A 10,564-nucleotide genomic window follows, 5' to 3' on the forward strand; every position below is an offset into this window, starting at 1 on the left:
AAGTTTGAAATGATATCTTGAGTTCTTACAACTTTGGGCCAGTCTTAAAAAAACCAGAAGCCAGATGTTATAACTCTAAGAATGATCATCTTTCTATGTCATCGAACTATTGAGAAGTGAGTGGAAGGTTAAAGTGCAGAAGCAGTAAGTGTAGGGAACAAGGTAAAAAAATTTGCTGTGAAGAGATGCAAACTTCAAGAACCAAAAGAAGGTATTACTTTGTTTTAATATAGAATATAATTGACCATTAATGGGGTAAGAGGATGGAGAAAACAAAGAGGGTTAAGTAAATAAGGTGTACAAAGAAAAAAAAAAAGGAGAGAATAATTAGTAGGTCAAGAGCCTGAAGGAGATAGGGGGGTTCGAGGTGCAGAATTCAGTCAGAGAAATTAGCTTTGTCTGTCAGAGGGACATTGCCTTCTCTGAGACTAACAAGAAGGAGGCAAAGGTGATGGCGAATGGGTATATTCTAAGTGGGAGTCAAGACAGTGTATCTGATAGCAGAGGTCGAAATCATCTGTTGGGTGAAAGACGCAGGGTTTATAGGGGGTTGGAGGAGAGCAGCGAGGATTTTCATTGGCCACTGTGGGAGTGGGAAGGAGGCTTACCTTGAATGTGGGAAGGTTTACTGAGCAGAAAGGAAGGTTCTTGCAGCTTAGAGTAAGTAAATAAGTAGTGATTGCTATCCAAGGTCATGAAACTTTTTCTAGTATCACTCAGAAGCCCAGGTTCAGGAATGGGGATCCATACAGGTTGGGATAATCCAAAGTTGGAGGTTTGCAAATGGATGTACAAAAGAAAGAAGAACAGAGTTTCCTACTTGTAAGATAATCAAGACTGGAAGAGGTAGAATTAGAGCCAGGAAGAGATGAGTAGGGAGAAACAGAGGAGTCAATAAGCTAGACCACATGAAGAAAGCAAAGAACCAAAGGTCTAGTACACAAAATGTCATAGTCAGACATAGAGATGCTGGGAATGGAACAATACTTGGAGAAGACAAGGTCTTCAATGTGACCTTGAATGTAGGTGGCTAAAAAGGAGTGTCAGATGACAGCAACCATCTACTCACAGACTGTTCTTTAGGCAGGGAAACTAGTCCTAATCCTTCTTGCCCCTCATCCCTCTTTCCTTTCCTTTTTTTTTTTTTTAAGAGTAGGAAAAATTTATTTTGGCTCTAATTTCAGAAGTTCAGTCCATGGTTGGCCAACTTTAAGGCTCTGGAACCAAGGTGAGGCAGAACATCATAGCATAAGGGAATGCTGAAGAAAAGCTGCCTGGCCCATGGCAGCCATGAAGCAAAGAGAAAGAGGGAAGGAGCCACAAGGAAGATGGACCTTTCCAGGGCATGCCCCCAGTGACCCACCTCCTCCAGTCCCACTCCAGCTGCCTACATTTACCACCAAGTTAGTTCACTCAAACTAGAATGGACTGATTAAATTGTAGCCCTAATAATCTAATCAGCTTAATTTTGAATATTTTAGCACTAACACAGTTGTTTTTAGGGGACACCTCATATCCAAACCATTACATTCTTCCCCTGCTTCCCCCACTCCTGCAAAACTCATGTCCATATCACAATGCAAAATGAACTTAGTACTTCTTCAAAGAGTCCTCATTCTCTTAACAGTCCTGGCATTGCCAGCCCAAAAGTCCAAGTCAAAAGTCTCCTCCGAGACTCAAGGCAAACTTTTGTGTATGAACCCCTATAAAACCCCAAAACTAGTTATATACATCCAATATATAATGGCACAGAATAAACATTCCCATGGCAAAAGAGAGGGACAGGGACATAGAAAGAAGGGATGGGCCCAAAGCAAGACCAAAACCCTACTGTGCAAATATCAGGTCCTGTAGCTACTGGTTAGATATGTGGGGCACCTGATGGGAAGCTGTACTCTCCAAAGGGCTTGGGAAGCCTCACTCCTTCATCCTTGCTGGTTGCAGCACACATGGCCTCTCTTTTAGCCTGGCTCTGTCTGCAGCCAGCAGCTTTCCTTGACAGACATTTCATGTTCCTGACATCTCTTATTCTGGGGGGAGAGGAGGGTCTTCTTTCTAACTTCAGCATTGCTGTCTCAGGTGAAGTCAAGAGGCATTCTGAACCTGCTACACTTTGCCTTAGTCCTCCCTTTGAAATTTCAGTGACTTCCATGACTCTAAAAATGCATCTTCCATTTCTGCAGAATCAGTACCATATAGACAATGCAGCAACTTATAAGCCCCTGGGCTGCTGATGGCGAAACAATTTCCTAGGCCTCCCTGTGTGATCAGTGTGCCTCTATGATCTCTTCTCAAGGGAATTTTTACTTTTACACCCTTGAACATGCAATGGGTGTGGTCTTGCCAATTCCTGAGATGCTCTCAAGGTATCTTTCCTATCCTCTGTGCAAGGTACTTAGCATCTCTTTAGTATCTATGTCTCTTCAACAACCACAAATCCCTTGTTCCTATCTTACACACACTTTTCTAGACAAACTGAAAGTTTTAAAATCCTTGGGCAGAACACATCCAAGATGGTAGAATAGAGACTATCTTGTTCCTGATTACTCTGTGGTGTGAAACCAAGAAAGTAGACAGACAGCTTCAGTGCAAGGTAGGTGCACAAAAGAAAGAAAGGGGAGGGACTTTATTAGAACTTAAAACTGGATATTCAAAGCAGACTGTGGACACAGGAGGTTGGATATAATAAAATAAGGAAAAAATCACCAACAACACAGCTGCTGCCATAGTTTGGCCAGAAGCACCAGCCAGAGAGTTTCCCCCTTGAACATAGTAGAGGGATAAGGGAATTAAAGGAACCCACATTTTGGGGAGCCCAAGGCATGTCTTGGAGACTAAGGACATTGCTCAAATCTGAAAGAAACACTTGCACAATATCCATGTATGGGGAAAGAAGCCACCATCTCTCCAGGTGGTGTGTGGAGGACAAAGGAAGGAACCATTCTGCAGCTGTGGGGGGTGGGGGGTGGGCAGCAGCTGAGGAAGCTTATTCTTGGCAAACCCAAGTTTGATCCCAAATCCAAAATATAGGCCTGGAAAACAAACACTGTACAACATGGAGTGTGCTTAAGTGATCAGAAGAAAATCAAATGTGGAGAGAGGTTTACATGGGGGAAAACTGGTCGTGGAAACCCACCCAGCTCTACCCCTCCCCCTCCAATCTGACTACTTGCAGGACCTGCTGGGAGAGATGCATCTGGCTGGGAACTTGAAAGGGCAAGAGTGAGAGAGATTGCTTAGAGACCAAACCTGAGACCAGGAAATGTGGGGTCCACAGGTGATGTAGGGGGCTAAGAATTGGCTAACCCACCACACAAGTGGAACCCAGGGGAAATCCCTGGGGTAAAGTCTTCTGGGGTGGACCAACAAGTACTGGGCACTGGAGGTGTGCTGATTTAAAATCTCCAGATCAATTAATATTCAACAAAGAGCCTGGAACCCACCTAAGCCTAAACCCTGCCTCAAGGAACCCCATCTACAGGATTACCTCTCTCACTCCAGCAATCCAGATGGTAGAGCATCATGCTCCAGGTGTGATAAGAAAGAGAAAACTGCTGAGAAGAGAAGCTGAGAATCTTTTGAACTCCAATGGAAAGAATTCTTTAACTTTTCATAGTGATTTTTTAAAAATTTTCTTTCTTTCTTTTTTACAATTATTTTTCTCTGTCTTTATTGTGACCTTAATGGTATATGGACATTTATATAGTTTCATATTTTTTCTTATTTCTAGCTTTTTTTTTTTTTTTTTTTTTTTTTTTTTGGTACTGGGGATTGAACTCAGGGACACTCAACCACTGAGCCACATCCCCAGCCCTATTTTGTATTTTATTTACAGACAGGGTCTCATTGAGTTGCTTAGTGCCCAACTCTCATTTCTAGCATTTTTCAAGTCAGTTATTTTTCATGGATTAGTTTTTTTTTTGAACTAGAATATTTGATTAGTATATTTAGTTTTGTTTTGTATTCTTTTATTTTTATTTTTAACTTTCCTCTGAAACCTTGTGAGAACTGTCTTTACTGTCCTCATTCCTATCACTGTTCTGGTCTTTTGAGCTCCCACCAGAATCACTTATTAAGCTCTGCTTACAACATTCCAAAGTTTCTCCATCTTTAGCTCCCCAAGTTTTCAAATGCATTCTGTGTACCAATTCCAAAGCCTTCTAAACCACATGGTCAGGTTAGTCATAGCAACAACCTTAGTTCTTAGCACCAATTTCTGTGTTAGCCAGATTTTCATTGCTATGACTAAAATGCCTGACAAGGACAATTTAGAGGATGAAAATTTTATTTTGGCTCATGATTTTTTAGGTTCAGTCCATTGTCAGAACACTTCATTGTACTTTGTCCAAGAAAGGAGAGACTATCATGGCAGGAGGGTGTGATGAAGACATGCTGCTCTGCTCCTGGTGGGCAGAAAGCAGAGAGAAAGAGAGAGAGATTTGATTATATTTTATATTTTTAATATTATCCCAAGTGTCCTGTAAAAGTTGCTGATAGTTGGTATGGTTTCTACAACTATGATTTTCTTGGACCTACCCTACTCTGGAGGGTTGATCCAGGTCTTAGGCAATCCTTCTAGAGTTGGACCTGCTCATGTGGCCCAGAGTTTCATTTTTGACATTGGTACCAGATGGGTAGGAGAAAACTTTGTGATTCTAATCTTGAAAGATTATAGGTGTGTGTGTCTCCTAAAAATTTCTGAAATGTAATCTGCGAATCAGTCTAAACTTTAAAAAATCCATTTGTGTTTTCAGCATGTATCATAATGTTACATAACTTTGTCATCTACTATATAAATATAAACTATATAAATCGTTTCTTTTACTTGTCCTGAATTTACTTTTCTCAATCTTCAAAAATTCTAAGAATCTTAGATTCACATGCTTTATGATTTTATGAACTGTTTTTCTCCATCCTTCACTTTTGTAGAGTTGAATTCTAATATTTGTCTGTTTATATCAAGACACACTCCTTTTACTATGTCCTTTTCTGAGAGTGTTGCTACTTAGGATAGTGATGACAATTACAGATTTTAAGAAACTTTCTCATAACTGCCCTTATTTTAGCCCCACCAAAATCCTGTGTTAGGAAGAGCATCTTTACCATTGTGCTGATCAGATAGAGGTGAGGTGACTTGCCCAAGGACACACTTGTGACTCCTAATTCTTAGCTTTTCTCATGCTCTAAGTATTATAGTACCATTGTTAAGTGCATGACTTTTCTGGTTTTATATTCAAATTTCCGCCCTACCACTTTCTATAAATTTGCACAAATTATTTAACTTGTTCAGGTCTGAATGCCCTCATTAATAAAACAAGGATAGAAGTTCCTATCTCAAAAGACTATAATGAGTATTAAATATGGTCATATCTACAAGAGCTCAGTCAATCATAGCTATAATTCCGAATCTTTCATGTCTTTCTTACCAAATTCCTGGTTCTTTTCCTGAATTACAACAGAGACTTTGACATTCATAATTTGTAGTTATAGTTTAGAAACTTCTTCCATCATTGCATTATATACCATTTTGCCAGACATAAGGTCATATGTAGACTTTCTGTCTACTCACATATCATTAACACTAACAATAACAGAATATACATTCTTTAGAAATGCGCATGGAACATTTACCAAGAGAGACCGTATTCTGAATCCTTTAAATGAGTTTCAGTAAATTTAAAAGGATTAAAATCCTATAAAATGTGTTCTCTGATCACAATGAAATTAAGGAAAAATAACAAGCAGAAAACTGGAAAATCCCCAAATACTTGGAAACTAAATGACTTATGACTTATAAATAACCCATGGGTCCTAGATCAAAGAAAAAACTAAAAGGGAAATTAAAATTTGAACCAAATTAAAATGAAAACACAGCATATCAAAGTTGTGAGTTATGGCTAAATTGGTGCTTAACTAATTATATGTAGGTATTATAAGTTATTATGTCTATATCGTAAGAAAGATTGAGCGAGTGCTTTGTTCGCTGCTGCCGACACTGTAGGTCATCAGAATCCGGCTCCTTCACTCTTCCAGTGTGGACTCTCACCGGCAATTCTCCAGGGAGTTCCCAGACCTTCAGTCTCAGATTGGGGTTTATCATTGATGTCTTGTTCTGCAGCTCCAGCTTCTTGGACCGAGAAGCTACTGGTTTGTCTGACCCTCTAACCTGTAAACAGTCATGGTTGGTCTATCCAGTTTCTGAGCACAGTGAATTCTCTGTGAGCTTATTCTCTGTGGAATCTCCACAGAAACCAAGAGATATTTTTCTGTTCAAACATATAACAGTTGCAAACTTTATACCTTCTTTAAGATTTTAACAATAGCTCTTGTTTTCCATGAAGCCCTGAGCAATTTACCTAGCATTTCACATTCATCATGTTATTTATCCCAATGGTAGTTCTAGGAGACTGAGAAGATGATGTGACTGATCTAGACAGCAACCCAAGACTCCTACAGAGCCCAGAAATGAACAGGGAAAGAAGAGCTTACCATAGACGTGGGTGAGAGAGTAAGCACTCTAAAACTGGTTTTATATTCAAATTTCATATTATATAGCCTGAGACCTGGAGGTACTTGAAATTTGTTTTACCAGAGCAGAAAATAAGAACAAAATTCCTTGACTCCAAATATTGACCCGGATAGGGTGGGTGCAGAGGTAATAGAGAAAGAGGGAGAGGAAAATCACATAAGTGTCCTTCCTTGACAACAGATTGAAAGGAAGGTACACCAAGTTTATGGGACAGGAGAGCAAAGACAGTGAAGTTGATCACTCAATTTAGCCCAAATTGTGGGCTGAAAACTGTCCTAGGCATGACAGCCATTATGTAGAATCCACAGCAAGTCAACCTCCCTGGAAGAAATTAAATCAATACAGCTTCTCCCCACCTGCAGATAGTAACAAATAAAGCCAGAGGGAATGCTTCTGATATGGGTTGTCTCATTAATTTATCTAGAAGGAACTTGCAGAGAAATTGCTGCTAGCTGAATGTTACTGAAAACCCCTTTCCCTCACTACAGACAAGGGGAGTGTGGCAGAGCTGACCTGAGAGTGAACCATTTCAGGGCATGCTATCCAACACTCCCCACAGCCTCAGTAGGAGCCAAAGACAGGTCAACTGACACCTTACTCCGGTTACAGGGATGGAGAAAACCCCAGTGAGCTTCAGCAGTTGGAGTGGAGGCTTCAATGTCAAAAACTGCCCACAGAGAGCCTGCATTCAAGGGCCCCACAGTTGCAGATAGTCACCAAGTGCTTAGATAGTGCCAGCACACAGAAGCCCCAGCACACCATGCTAAGTGGAACAAGCCAGATTCAGAAAGTCAAAGGTCAAATGTTTTCTCTCATATGCAAAACCTGGAGCAAAATAAGGGGAAAAGCTACTGGGAGAGTTGGACACAATGAAAATGGAAGGGAGATCAGTGGAGTGGAGGAGAGGAGTTGAGGGGGAGTTGAGGAGGAGGGGCAGGAAGGGAAAGGAACTGAGGAATGAAGTTGAACAAATTATGCTCTGTGCATACTGGGGACTGAGATGGAGAAAATTATATTCGTGTATGTCTAATTATGTCAAAAAAATTCTGTTTTGTAGAGTTATAATGCATTCGTAAAAACATTTAAAAAGCAAAAGAAGAAGGAGGAGGAGGAGAAGAAACCATTGTCCCAGCAGAGGGGTGTAGGCACTCAGCAATTCAAAACTACCAGTCGTAGGAGCTCAGACAAAGGTGGGCCAGTCATGGAGATGGTGCCCCAGTGATATACCTCGGTCAGGGTGGAGGCCTCTGTGTCACAAATCACCCACAGAGAGTCTACATTCACAGGCTCCACGACTGCAGACAGCACTAAGCTCTATGCTGTTATAAAGAAGCCCCTGCAGAGAGGAGTGGGCACTCAGTATATCCCACAGTAGTCAGTGACAGTCCTGAACCCTGACTCCAGTGTCCCTGTATCCACCAGAAATAGCAGACACAGCACCCTCCAAGCACACAGACTTGGGCCTCTGGACTAACTAAGAAGCACTGGCTGGTGAGAAAACCATAGCTACCAGTCCTTTCTGTGCCCCAGTACCTCTAGTAGGGTTCACAGCTGCAAGTCCTAAAGTTGCCAGTTAACTCAATTCTCATTCAGATCTATAGGCTCACAGAATTTGATTTCTAAGGATAACCCCAAGCAGTCAGCAGAGGATCTCCATGCATGCACAATAGTAGTATACCCACAAAGGGGTTTACTGAGGAGTGTCCAACAGTCTCCAGTCATTGACTCATGACCTGTGCACACCAGAAGGGGCAGCAGCCTTATACCCTGCCATGACCTCCCAACATCATATCAACCATACTACCTCAAACTGCCACACCATGCACACTCCAAAATATATACAGAGGAGCCCACACTGTATCTGAGACCAGTAGATATGTGGAACTTTTCTTTAGGAGGGCTTACAAGACTGCATCTCTAACAGGAAGTAAACTGATTACTAAGTCACAGAAATTAAGGACCATCTCCTCTGGCCCAACAGAAAGCCAGTAGGTGCCAGGACACACTAAAGATCAGAGGGGATTACCTAGGATTTTATCAGAGGTGAGCTGGTGATCACTATCTACACAGTCAGGGAAACTTACAAGTAAAGCCAAGGAGTAGTGCAACTCTTCTACAGGTCCCAAATCCTGATGAAATCCAACTCAGGAAGACTCAATAAGAAATATCCCAACCTCACATGTAATACCAAATAAGTCTAAGGTCAATTTATTTTCTTTTTAATTTTTTAAATTTTTAAATCTTTTACAGACAGCATTTTGATTCATTGAACACAAATGGGGTACATCATTCCATTTCTGCGGTTGTACAAGATGTAGATTCATACCATTCGTGTAATCATACATGTACATAGGGTAGTGATGTGTCTCATTCCACCATTTTTCATACCTCTCTCCCTCTCATCTCCTTCTACATAATCTAAAGTTCCTCCATTATGCTCTCACTCCCCACTGCCCGACCCCTATTATATATCATTCTCCACTTATCAGGGAAAACATTCAGCCTTTGGTTTTTTGGGATTGGCTTCTTTCACTTAGCATGATATTCTCCAATTCCATCCATTTATTTTCAAATGCCATAATATTATTCTTCTTTATGGCTGAGTAATATTCCATTGTGTATATGTACCACAGTTTCTTTATCCATTCATCTGTTGAAGGGCATCTAGGTTGGTTCCACAATCTAGCTGTTGTGAATTGAGCTGCTATAAACATTGATGTGGCTGCATGTATGCTAATTTTAAGTCCTTTGGGTATGAATTGAGGAGTAGGATAAATGGATCAAAAGGTGGTCCATTCCAAGTTTTCTGAGGATTCTCCATACTGCTTTCTAGAGTGACTGCACCAATTTGCAACTCCATCAGCAATGTATGAGTTTGCCATTTTCCCCACATCCATGTGAACATCTATTATTGTTTGTGTTCTTGATAATAGCCATTCTATTTGGAGTAAGATGAAATCTTAGAGTTGTTCTAATTTGCATTTCTGTAATTACTAGAGATGTTGAACACTTTTTCATATATTTATTAATCAGCTGTATGTCTTCATCATGTTGGATTAGGATCAGACTTCTTCAACAAGACTCCCAAAACACAAAAAAATCAAAGCAAGAATCAATAGGTGAGATGGACTCAAACTAAAAAGCTTTTTCTCAGCAAAGGGTACAATCAATAATGTGAAAAGAGAGCACAGAGTGGGAGAAAATCTTTTCCACATACATATCAGATAGAGCACTTATCTCCAAAATTTATAAAGAACTTACACCAAAAATACAAAGAACCCAATCAATAAATGGGCCAAGGAACTGAACAGACACTTTATAGAAGAAGACATACAGGTCAATTTTGATCTTATAGATATTACTTTTTAAATTGAGTTGATAGATTTTTTAATTATTTGATTCAGCAATCCTCAACCTAGCTGATTGTATTTCTTCTAATGTTTTTAAGCATTAACTGAATCATTCTGTTTTCCTAGTTCAGGTTTACACTTGCTGCTCTTAGTTTCTTTTCCCTCTTGCACTACCTGCTCAGGCCTCCCCCTTTTTCTTTCTTTTTATCTCAGTTTGTATTATATTTCCTATCTTCAGTTTTCTCTTTCTTTTTCTCCTTTTCTCACTTTTTCTCTTCTCCCAATTTCAACCCCTATATAGTGTAATAGGAATTTCACAATCTTTAATTTCTCATCCTATTCAAGAACATTATTACAACTTTATACTTTGACTAGAGAAACTATGGAGAACATTTTTAATAATTTTTTTCCTAAGGTTTATTGGTACATGGTTTTACTCTGATTATGGTGAATAGGGTTTAGTATCTTCTTTCAAAGTGGTGCTGATACTGGGCTTAGAAGAAGGTCCACATTGAGTGGAAGTATCAATATTGATATCCACTCAGTCTGGGGCACTTAAGAGAAAGACTCTCATGAAATAGTCTTGCATAAAAGTAGAAGAGATAATCATTCCAGCAGCTAGGTAGACATAGAATCAATATGAAAAAGCAAAGGAACAAGGCACCCCAAACCGATCCCATTGACA

The sequence above is a fragment of the Sciurus vulgaris genome, assembly GCF_902686455.1.
Source record: "Sciurus vulgaris genome assembly, chromosome: 2".
In the NCBI taxonomy this organism is placed as follows: domain Eukaryota; kingdom Metazoa; phylum Chordata; class Mammalia; order Rodentia; family Sciuridae; genus Sciurus; species Sciurus vulgaris.